Source organism: Triturus cristatus, chromosome 4_1 (assembly GCF_964204655.1).
Source record: "Triturus cristatus chromosome 4_1, aTriCri1.1, whole genome shotgun sequence".
NCBI lineage: Eukaryota > Metazoa > Chordata > Amphibia > Caudata > Salamandridae > Triturus > Triturus cristatus.
This window is the reverse complement of record NC_140585.1, coordinates 439440162-439452048: the sequence shown is the minus strand read 5'-3', so window position 1 is coordinate 439452048 and position 11887 is coordinate 439440162.

The following is an 11887-nucleotide window of genomic DNA, read 5'->3' as shown; positions in this document are numbered from 1 at the left end:
GATCTTCTCAGGAGTGAGATACGCTCGCTGTAGTATGTAATATTGTATGAGTTTGAAGCGGGGGTTGCGTGGAACATTAATCGGGCTGGCCAGTATCATCGCCCATTCTTTATCTGTCCAGTCTCTGCCCCTGTCCGTCGCCCAGCGCTCCCTTAGTATCGAGGTGGACAGTCGCGAATGTGCGAGGAGTGCCTGCACCAGCCAGTGTATGACATGCGCGCCGTTTCCCATAATATGTAGATATTGGATGAAGGTATGTGTCGGCAGCTCCGTCGTCATGTCACCCCAAGAAGCCGAGAGCGTCTGCATGAGGGAGGCATGCAGGAGGAACTGTCCTGCCGGGAGCGCCGTGCCGTCAGCCAGGGCGGCAAACGTCAGCAAGTCGCCATCCTCATACAGGTCACCTAGCGTATCTACACCTGCCTGTTCCCACCCTGCCAAATGGGCCTCCGTGAGGGGTCCCGTCGGGCCAGGCATGCCCAATAACGGTAACTCCGGAGCGTACGGTGTGGTCGCGCGTGTGAGGCGAAGGCACCTCTGGAAACACCTGCGCGCCACCGCCAGGTGAACCTGGGAGGGGCAGGGCGCACGAGTCAGCGGATGAAACAGCGTGTGGACTTGCGTCCGCGTCCAGGCAGCCACATACGAGGCAGTGTCCTCTAGTTGCTTGCCGCTCAGCCACCCCGTCACCCATTGCATCTGCGCTGCTAGATAATATAGCTCCATATTGGGGACCGCTAGGCCCCCCGAGTCAGTGGGCATGTACATTTTGGCCAGTGCTACCCGCGGCCTCCCCTTGTTCCAGATGAGGTTGCGCAGCAATACTTCCAGGTCGCGGAATAATTTGGCGGGCACATACAAGGGCAGGTTTGCGAAGTAGTACAATAGGCGGGGCAGCACTATCATTTTAGTCAGTGCTACCCTGCTAGGCACGCTGAGGGGCAGGGTGTTCCAGTAGCTAACCTGCGTACGCACGGATGTGATCGCTCTGAGGAGATTCCCATCTAGGACGTCCGCCGGGGATCTGTAGATCCGTATCCCCAGGTAGCGGAAGGTGGTGGGGTACCACCGCAGCCTGTCCCCCCCCAGTCGGACGTCGCACTCAGGTGTCTCCGGGCCAAAGGGGTAGGCTCCCGACTTGGCCCAGTTAACCCTCAGGCCCGACAGTGCCTCGAAGGTGCGGAATACGTCAGCGAGGGAAGCAGGGATGGCGGTCATGTCTCTGACGTATAGCAGCAGGTCATCTGCATATAGGGACACCGTGTGTAGGCCATCCGGCAATGGGATTCCCCATTCCAGTCCGTGTGCCCGAAGTGTCGCAGCCAGGGGTTCCATTGCCAGTGCAAATAGCAACGGTGACAACGGGCAACCCTGGCGGGTGCCTCTGCGGACCCGGATGGCGGCCGAGAGGATGCGGCCCGTGCGGACCCGGACGGTCGGCTCACTGTAAAGCAGGGCGATCATGGCGTTATAGCCCCCCCCCAGCTGGTATTTCTCCGTTACTGCCATCAGGTACGGCCACTCAACGGAATCGAAGGCTTTCTCCAAGTCCAGTATAAGGCATCCCGCCCTTGGCCACTGCTGCGTGGCGTATTCCTGTACCCGGAAGAGCCTGCGGATGTTGTAGGAGGTATGGCGTGTGGGGACGAACCCATTTTGGTCCCGGTGCACAAGAGCGGGTACGTGAGGGGCCAGTCTCCTAGCCAGTGCAGAAGCAAGGATCTTATAGTCTGTGTTCAGTAGAGCCAATGGGCGGTAAGAGCCCACCCGCGCGCCGTCCCTGCCTGGCTTAAGTATAGAGACCAGTGTGGCTTCGTTCAGCGTTGGGGGCAGGGCAGCTCCCTCCGCCGCCGCCGCATACATTCGCAGGAGCTCTGGGACTAGGATATCCGAGCCAGCCTTGTAGAATTCAGCCGGTAGCCCGTCCGGGCCCGGGGTTTTCCCGTTGGAGAGCTGAAAGATGGCCTCCCTAAGCTCGTCCGCCTCCAGTGGAGCGCCGAGCCCATCTTGCTGAGCGATAGTCAATTGCGGCATCGGCAGAGGGGAGAGATAGTCTGTGATAGCAGCGTAAGGAACCGCGAGTCGGGAGCGGTACAATGCGGTATAGTGGGCAGTAAAAGCGTCATGGATACCAGCTTGCGTGTACACCAGTTCCCCCCCCTCGCTCAGTATAGCCGTCACTGGCGTAGAGCGGGCATCCCGCGAAATCAGCCACGCTAAAAGCTTGCCCGGTCTATCACCAAGGCGGTGAGTCCTCGCCGAGTGCGCCGCATAGTTGACATTGCGAAGTCGCTCCAGGAGGCGTGCATGTTCCGAGCGGGCATCATGCAGCGGGCCCTCGTCCCCCTCCGCAGCCTCCCCCTCCCGCGCAAGCAAACTCGTTTCCAGCCTGGTGAGGTCTCTCTATAGTTGATGTCTGATCTGCCCCTGAGTGCGCAGGCAGTGGCCTCGTATCACGGCCTTGAAGGCGTCCCACTCCACCCTCGAGTCAGTTGCTGTGCCAGTGTTGTCCTCAAAGTATTGCACGGTACGCTCGAGTAGGGCAGCGCGAAAAGCCGCATCTAGTAGCAGCGCTGGCTGCAGGCGCCATGTGGGAACAGGGGGGTGTGGGCGGGCCCAGGCTATGGACATGAAGTGTGGATTGTGGTCTGAGTGTGTGCGGCCCATGCATTGCGCGTCCGTCACATGTGGTAGGAGATCTGTGGATGCCATGAAGCGGTCGAGGCGGACATGTAAGTCGTGAGCGCCCGAGTAATAGGAGTACGACCGCGTCCCCGGATTGCGCTGTCGCCAGACATCGTGTAAGCCCCATTGCGCGGCCCACTCCTGCAACGCCTTTGTGGCTCCCCTGGTAGGGGCGTTCGCGAGGGGCGGGAAGGAGCGATCCAGCGTGGTGTCTAAGGTGCAGTTATAGTCGCCCCCTATAATCCACGAAGTGTCATGCCAAGGTGCCATAGTCGATGATAGCCGCGCCAGGAAGCCAGCTTGTTCAATGTTTGGGGAGTAGAGGGATATCAGTGTGATAGAATGACCATCTAGCCTGCCTCGTGCGGCCGTGTATCTGCCCTCGCTGTCTATCGCAGTGTCTGTGGCCTCCCACGGGGTCCCCGGGCGAATCCATATCAGTGTTCCGCGAGCGAATGAGGAGTATTCCGTAGCGCAGAGTTGTCCTCGCCATCTACGGTGGAGTGCCCTCACCTCAGTCCCGTTCAGATGGATCTCCTGGAGCAGCGCTACGTTAATCTTGTGCCGCTTTAGGTACGAATAAATATGGTAGCGCCTAGCCGGTGTGTGCATCCCCCTGACATTCCAGGTGCAGATTTGTGTGCTAGCCATGACAGTCCTGTGTGTGGGGGTCTCCCTCAGCCCCCAAGAGCGCATCTCCCATCTCGAGGGCCCCCCAGGGCCAGCGGCCCGCTCCCGCCGCGCAGCTAAAACTAGTGATGTGCGTGCAATGTCGTGATCTCCAGCAGGGTGAGGGGAGAGGGAAGAAAGGGTGCATAGAAAGCCGAAACATGGCAACTAAAGAAAGAAAAAAAGAAAACTTGTAGAATACCAAAAGGTCGGCTGTACAACAGGTCGCCGTCCAAACACTCAAGCGAGCTTACGAACTATACAGTCTCGGGGGGTGGGTAAAGTATCTTCTGAACAACAATGGAAACAATGCAGGTTCGGAGGCGCTTCGTATGCCTCCCGGGTGTTGCGTATATGCTGCTGTCGGCCGGCGGGCGTCCGATGGCCATAGTTCAAGGCCGTAGCAGCTGTGTGCCTGGCCATCAGGCCAGCGGGGGTTGGAATGCCTGCGGAGAGGGGGGGGAGGGGGAGGGCGCGGGCATGTCCCCCCTCAAGTCTCGCCAGTAGCAACAAGTCGATTATGCGGCACTAAAAGATGTCTCTGCATGTCTGTAAATCAGGTGTGCAGGCCGTGCGACCATAAGTAGAGATTGTACTCACAGTGTCTGGCTCCATAGGCGGGCCCCCCGCAGCGCCGCCAGCAGAGGCGCCAGGGTCCCTCCAGCAAGTTCAGTTTCGTAAGGATTTTCACATTACATCATTCGGGTGAATGATTTTTAGGTTTCACCTGCACTGCCCTTGCGTTGTGCTTGAGAAATCTATTGTTTTTAATATAAATTTAAGAGACTTACATCCTGTCTCCTTTCTTTCCTGACTTCCCTATCCTCCATTTCTTTTGGCTGTAGCTTATTTTCCTGCATTTACCAATGAGTGTTCCTCCTCTGCTTCTCATATCAGTTCCTGCCGAGGAAATACTGTTGACATCCGCTTTGGTGGAACTATATTTTTATAAATTTTTGCCTTTTACTATTGCAGCTTATTTATATAACAATTTATCACCGAGAGAGATTAAGCGATTTTCATAAAATCACAGGATGTTGTGCAGCACCACAGCCGAGACTCGAACTGGGATCCCCAGCTCTCGAGTCAGCAGCACTGGCTGCTATGCCATATCCTCTCCACTTCCGTGTTATCCGTCAGGGAGCTCTTTCCTTTTCCCGGAGGATGAAAACAGTTCTTTGTTCATTACTTCAGCGAAATCGATGCCTTACCTTTGCTTGTTTGATTGGTTAGCGTGCAGGGGCGTATGAGATTGTTTCAACAAACTCACATTTGAAACTTTTCTTTATGACTTCATTGTTTTACAAAGCCACATAGTGATTTTAAAACTTTGATTCAAGTATTAGTTTGTCCTGCTTTGTACTTTTTCTAGCGCTTTTTTTATGTCTGTTTATTTTTATTTAATACAACACTGCACATTCACAGAAATCATTTAGAAACAAAATCATTGTTAAATTAAATCAGTAGGTGCCTTTGTATGCTTGCAGTGTCGTTGCTAGGCTACACACAGAAGTGCCCATGTGCTGGGTTGCTTGCAAAGACAACAATCATGCCAGTGTGGTTAAAAATACCACAGATTGTTTTTAGGCCACAAACTCCCTTGTGTGCCACCGCTTTTTAAAGTGTGTTCATGTAGCACATTAGACCAACCTTTTGACAAGCATAACAAGGACCCATCGTTATTATGTGATAGAACCACACATGTTTGTTTTTTGTGGGGGGTTTTTAACCATAGAACACGCCACATTCCGGGATTTATAGTTTTGCAAAACCGTGTATTGAAAAAAAATCACAATTTACATATTGTTGATGGTTGACTTAAACTTGCTGAAATTGTCAAATGTGCGTCAAAATCAATTTTACACGGCACACGCAATGCGTTTAAGCTGCCCAAAATGCTCAACGTGTGTTATACTGCATAGACATTGTTGAAAGAGGATTCTGTAGGAAGTAGTTTATAGCTCTGCTGTGAAGGCAGGCTGTTGTATGTGTACAGTATTCTATTTAATAAAGTTATGCTTTTGTCTATAGTTAGCGTTCAATGCACCAGCACCCTATCTTCTGGGTGCATTGTGATGTCATTTTAGAAAATTCATAGGTATTTATGTGACATCATGGAATGTTGTTCTGGGATATGCCAGTTGCTCTGCTTAGTTAGCCACACTTGTTGCTTGCTGCTTGCAGGCCTCTTAAATCAATAAATCTTATTGATTTTACTCCTACTGCGAGGACCTTCCTTTATTTACTACAAAATGGCGACGAGTTATTGTGTAGCACAGGAAGCTTATGCTACGAGGCCTTCGACAGCCAAAGATTCCTTGAGGTTCCTTGCTACATTAAAAAAAACCAGGAAATTAAATTTAAGGCAAGTTTATTTATCATTTTACAACATCGGAGGCTGCTGCTATTTGAAACACGTTGACGTATATTGTGCGGTTACTTTGTTTAATCAATTGAGCATACCGTTAAGTGTGGCAGTTGAAGACTTTCGTTAACGGCTCCTGTTACTTGCGAGCCGCATCCGAGTTTATGACGCACAGCAGAAGCCTAAGTGTGAGTTACCACGCAGGAAGAGCACGTACAATGTAACGTACGTGACTCCATCTTTAAGACAGGCATTTTCTTCAGGAATACGCGTATGAGCATTCTTTCAGTTCCATGTAAACTACTAAATCGTTGTAGCGTTTCACGAGTGGATTGAAAGGGTAAATTACCTTTTTAGCATATTTAAAAACGGAATACAGGTACATTTTTTATCCATTCTAAAAAAAAAGAAAAACAATACAAATATCAGAGCTAAAGGAATTCTGTGCTGATATTTAAAAGTAAGAGCTTTTTAATACTTACATACACTTTCACTTCTCAACAACTGTGGTATTTCAGTTATAGCATAGACGTGCATACGAGGAACAAATATTACAACAAAAAAAATTTAATAGGATAATAGAATTGAGTTGAAAGTAAAAAAGAGAAAGACTGTGAATATAAAGAAGCTATGGCACAAATTTCTAATATAAGTACACCTGCAGCATTTTTTTGGTTTATGTTTTTTAAAGTCCTCATTCAATGGTGAATGCTCTAATTTCAAGAAGATAGGGCCCAGTCAGACCAGCAAGAGACGAGAAAGAGCACGGTCACTCCGCACCGGAGGATGGGTAAATTTTACCCCGGGATCAGTGGTAAGAGCAAACCTCCTGGATTTACCATGACCCCAATTCTTCTACAGGCCAGTGCGTTGAGATACCTGAACCACCATCCAACAGCCTGTACAGCAAGTTGGTAGTCATTGGACCATTGAGTACACCACTTAGTTTCTTACTTAAATAGGAAGGAGAGAGTAAGCCCCACAAAAGAGTGCCAGTAAAAAAAAAAATTTGTGAAAGTGAGAGAAACTAGAAACATAGGTTTTAAACCAAGTGTCCCAAAGGTCCAAGAATTTAGTTTTCTTAACCCACTTATTTGCACGATCAAGTTGTGAAATTCTCTGTATTGAAACAATCCATTGAATTTTGGTGGGGGAAGAAGGGAGGATCCATTTAACACACAACTCCCTTCGTGCCAAAAGGATCAGAACAAAGAAGAGAGCCTTCTGGGTTTTAGAGAACATTTGATTATCCACCCCACCTGGGATCACGCCAAAAATAACTGAAGATCCGGTCAACCCAATTTCTCTTCCCATAATATCATAGATGATCTTACCCACATTTTGCCAAAAGGACTGGATTGAAGGACACTGCCAGCACATATGGACCTCATTCATGTTGTTCTCATCACATTTCGGGCACTTCTTTGTCACTCTATTCCCCATCTTTGACAATTTCTGTGGCGTCCAGTATGCCTTATGGACAGTAAAAAGGTGGTTTCTCTTTAGAAGTGCGGCTTTCACATATGACCACAAAAGAGACATAGATACTTGCCCTAAGGTTACAAGGTCTTCACCCGGCAGGTCCTTCTTCTCAACAACTGTGGTATTTCAGTAATAGCATAGGAGTGCATACGAGGAACAAATATTACAAAAATAAATTGTTAATAGGATAATAAAATTGAGTTCAACGTAAAAAAAGAGAAAGACTGTGAATATAAACAAGCTATGGCACAAAATTCTAATATAAGTACACCTGCAGCATTTTTGTCAGAACCAGGCAAACCTTCAATAAGATGGAAAAATTGGCTATGTTCTTTTGAAAATGATCTTGTTGCAATTGATAGAAAAAATATGAGACAGAAAGAAAGCTATTATGTTTGGGTTGCTTGGAACAGCTGGACAGGAACTATTTGACAGCTTGCCTGAATTTGAGAGTCCTCCTGGACAGTTCATACCATTGGATTAGTATCAGGAAGCTGTTAAAAGTTTAGAAAAGCACTTTGGAGAAGAACCCAATATAATGATTGGAAGACATTGTTTTTGCATGAGAAAACAATTAGAGACAGAAACTATTGAAGACTATATCGCAAGTTTAAAAGTTCTAGCAAAAAAGTGCGAATATAATGATATGGTTGACATTTACATACGAGATCAGTTTGTTTTTCACTGTTTTGAAAAGAAAATTAAGAGAGATTGTTAGCTTGCAGGAATCCTACACTTCAGGAGGTTATAGATATTGCGAAAGGAATGGAACGTTCATTAGAATCTTCTAAAGTACTTTCATCAGAAAACTATCATAAAGCTAATGTTTTTTCTTTACAGGAGAGAAGGAAGATAGAAGTAGAAATTGAGAAGAGTAATACAATTGGTAGATTTATAAAAATCTACATTTATTTTTTGTTTCAGATGTGGATCGAAAAATCCCAAAGCAGACTATTCAGGATGTCCAGCTAAGGGTAAGAAATGTGCAAATTGTTTAAAAATTGGCCATTTTGCTACTGTATGCAAAAATGTTACACATGCAGTTCCAAAAAGTAAAAGTACATGACATTGACGAATTTGATGAAGAAATATGTTCCAATATTGTGTTGACTGTTGAAGAAAAAGCTACTAATATTAAAGGACCACTTCGATTAGCGTTTATAGGAACAGTTAAGTTAAAAATTATGCCAGATTCGGGTTCGCCAATCACAATTATTTCTGATAAAATATACGAAGAGTTTTTGCCAAGTGTAAAGTTAATAGCTACTGATGTAAATCCAAAGGCTTTTGGAGAGTTCGATATTAACATGCTAGGTTATTTTCAGGATATGTTAACTATTAAAAGTAGGTCTATTTTAACCAAAATATATGTTGCAGATAGGGGAAGAAATATTGTTGGATGGAAAGATTTGGCAAATCTAGGTATTATTTTAAAACCTGGAGCTGATGGCCCAATTGTTTTGGGGGACCTTGACAATGCAGATGTGCATATTTCTATAGTAAGAAATGATTTAGAAAATGTTTTTAAAAAAATATGATTCACTTTTTGACGACCATATTAGTTGTGTGAATGGTTTTGAGCATTCTATCAAATTTAAAAAAAATGCCATTCCAGTAAAACATAAAGTTAGGGCTGTCTCATTATCTGTCAGGAATGATTTGAGGAAATTACTTATTAAACTAGTCGAAGAAGGAGTCATTGAACAAACAGACTCAGAGGAGTGGGTTTCTGCGATTGTTATTATTACAAATAAAAATGGAGAAATCCGTCTCTGTGCTGACTTGAGGTCATTAAATAAAAACATAGTTGTAGACTGCTATCCATTGCCGAAAATTCAAGAATTGTTGGCAGCTACTTCTGGATCTAAGTATTTTTCATTGATAGACCTCAAGACAGCCTATCATCAAGTTAAATTAGCTGAAGATTCTAAGATTATACGAACTTTGTCACACCCTTTGGTGTGTACAGATTTATTAGACTTCCTTTCGGGCTTGCTTCTTCAGCAAGTGTTTTCACAAAAATGATGGAACATAAAGTAAAGGATGTGAAGGGAGTTGAAAAATTCCAAGGTTATATCCTTATACATGCAAGCACTGAAGAATAACATAATAGTATACTTGACATTGTTCTTCATAATTTAAGTAAAAGAGGTATGACAGTTTCTAAGAGCAAATGCAAATTTCTGAAACAAGAAATTGAATATTTAGGAGATGTTTTAAGTTCTGAAGCAATAAAACTAAAACTCGTTTTAGTTAAAGCAATTTCTGATGCTCCCAAACCTGAAGATAAAGATTCACTTAGATCTTTTTTTAGGTCTTAGTGACTACTATTCCCGCCTCATCGAGAATTACGCAGATAAGGTACTTTACGTGCTGTATTAAGAAAATGGGAAAATATATTTGGAATGAAGAACAAGACTTTGCATTTTGTGAGATAAAAAAAAGAAATTGTTGGAGCACCAACTTTGAATCCTTACGATTCAGAAGGAAATAACATCATTACAGTAGATGCAAGCTCAGTGGGTACAGGTGCCATTTTTACTCAAAAAAGTGAAACGACAGATAGAAACTGTAGCATTTATATCTAGACATTTACACAAGCCTGAGCTCTATTATAGCACAATAGAGAGAGAAACATTGGCCTGTGTCTGTGCTGTTGAAATACTTAAAATGTATCTCTGGGGCAAACATTTCGAATTAATAACCAATACAGGCCTTTAACTTACATGATGGATGGATGTGGAAGAGGTAATGGGAAGGCATCTTCTAGACTTGTAAGATTGCTAGCTAAGTTACAAGAATTCAATTTCACTATTAGACATATATCAGGAAAAGAAAATATTACAGCAGATTGCTTATCAAGATTACCTGTTACAGATTTGGAAACTAATGTTGAAGAAGATACAGAATGTGTTGTAGCAAGTCTAGACATTTTTAAAAACACTGATTGTACTTGTTCCAAAACAGAATGGAAGGATTTAAGTAAAAGTGACCCACTTTGTATAATAGTTAAAGAATATGTCACAACTAAATAGCCACCAATTAGGAAGTTACCATCGGAATTAAAAACTTACCTCCAAGTTTCTGATGAATTGAGTATTGAAAATGAACTGCTTTTCCATGGAGATCTTATTATTCCACCAACCAAACTAAGGAAATGTTTAATTGACTTGGCTCACAAAAGTCATCCAGGATCTACTTCAACCAAAATGTTAATGAAAATGTACTACTGGTGGCCAGGACTGGATACAGATGTTAATATATATATTGACAAATGTGCAGTTTGCCTAAAATCTGATAAGCATTGGAAACCTAGAGTCAATGAAATGCTGTTAGTTGATATTCCAAATATGCCTTGGAGTAAAATCGCAATAGATTTTGCAGGTCCATTCAACGTTTTGGAAAGAGATTTTAGATTCATAATTGTGGTAAGTGATTATTACAGTAAATGGATTTATTATGAATTTGTAGCCTTGATTGACACAGAGTCAGTAATTACATTTTTAAAGAAATGTTTTTCCAATGAGGGCTTGCCCCACATAATGGTCTCAGACAATGGTAAACAATTTACTTCAGATAGTATGGTGCCTTTCTTAAACAGTAATGGTATTGAACAGGAAAAAACTCCATTGTATTCGCCCAAATTTAATGGTCAAGTTGAACGAGTAAACAGGTTCATCACAGAAGGAGTGCAACTTGCTCTTGAGTCAAGTTTTCCTGTATATGAATTTATACAAGAAAGTCAATTGTTACAACAATACTACCAATAATGTTACAGGTTATACCCCATTTTTTCTGATGAGAGGCAGAAATGGTATTACACAACTCACACATAAATTCAGACCTAACATTGAAATTACTTCTGAACATGTTGTTATTGATTATGAAAATGTAAAAGTTAAAAATAGGATACAAGAAAAACAGCTTATATCCAAACTTTATCATGACAAGGTGCAGAGAAGAGGACAATATTTTTGAAAAAGGAGATTGGGTTATTGTGAGAAAACCTTATAAAGTACATAAGGGAGAATCTAAATATTCTGATCCATGTAAAGTAGATGAGATTGCTGGTGGTTCAGTATGATTAACTGATAAAAGTTGGAGAAACAACAGTGATGTCATTCGGCTCAAACCTGGACAAAATGAGCTCTTTGAAAAGTCTAAAGGTTCATTATCAGAGGATAAGAATGCATATTTGTGGCATGGTTTAGACTCCATAGATAACACTAAAAGAAATTCTTGTAGCAAACCTGTTTGTGAAAATTTAGTGATAAATGCATGTGCCAGAAATATTGATTAATTTAATGCTAGCAATGACAATACTATTCATTGTGATAAATCTAGGGAAATCTCAGAACCAACTATGGATAACATGCAAACCATTGGTTCACACACAACTGACTCTGGAAGTTCTAATGTTATATCTGACCACCGCGTTTCTGTTTTCAGAGGTGTTTCTCCTCAAAGTCTGTTTGATGCTACAACTACCAGTTCCGGTAGAATGTCTTGTTTCCCAAATAAGTACAAAGATTATGTTTTGTTTAAAATTCCTTTAATGACGGGAGATGTTATATGTGTACAGTATTCTATTTAATAAAGTTATGCTTTTCTCTAAAGTTACTGTTCACTGCACCAGCACCTTATCTTCTGGGTGCACTGTGATGTCATTTTAGAACATTCATAGGT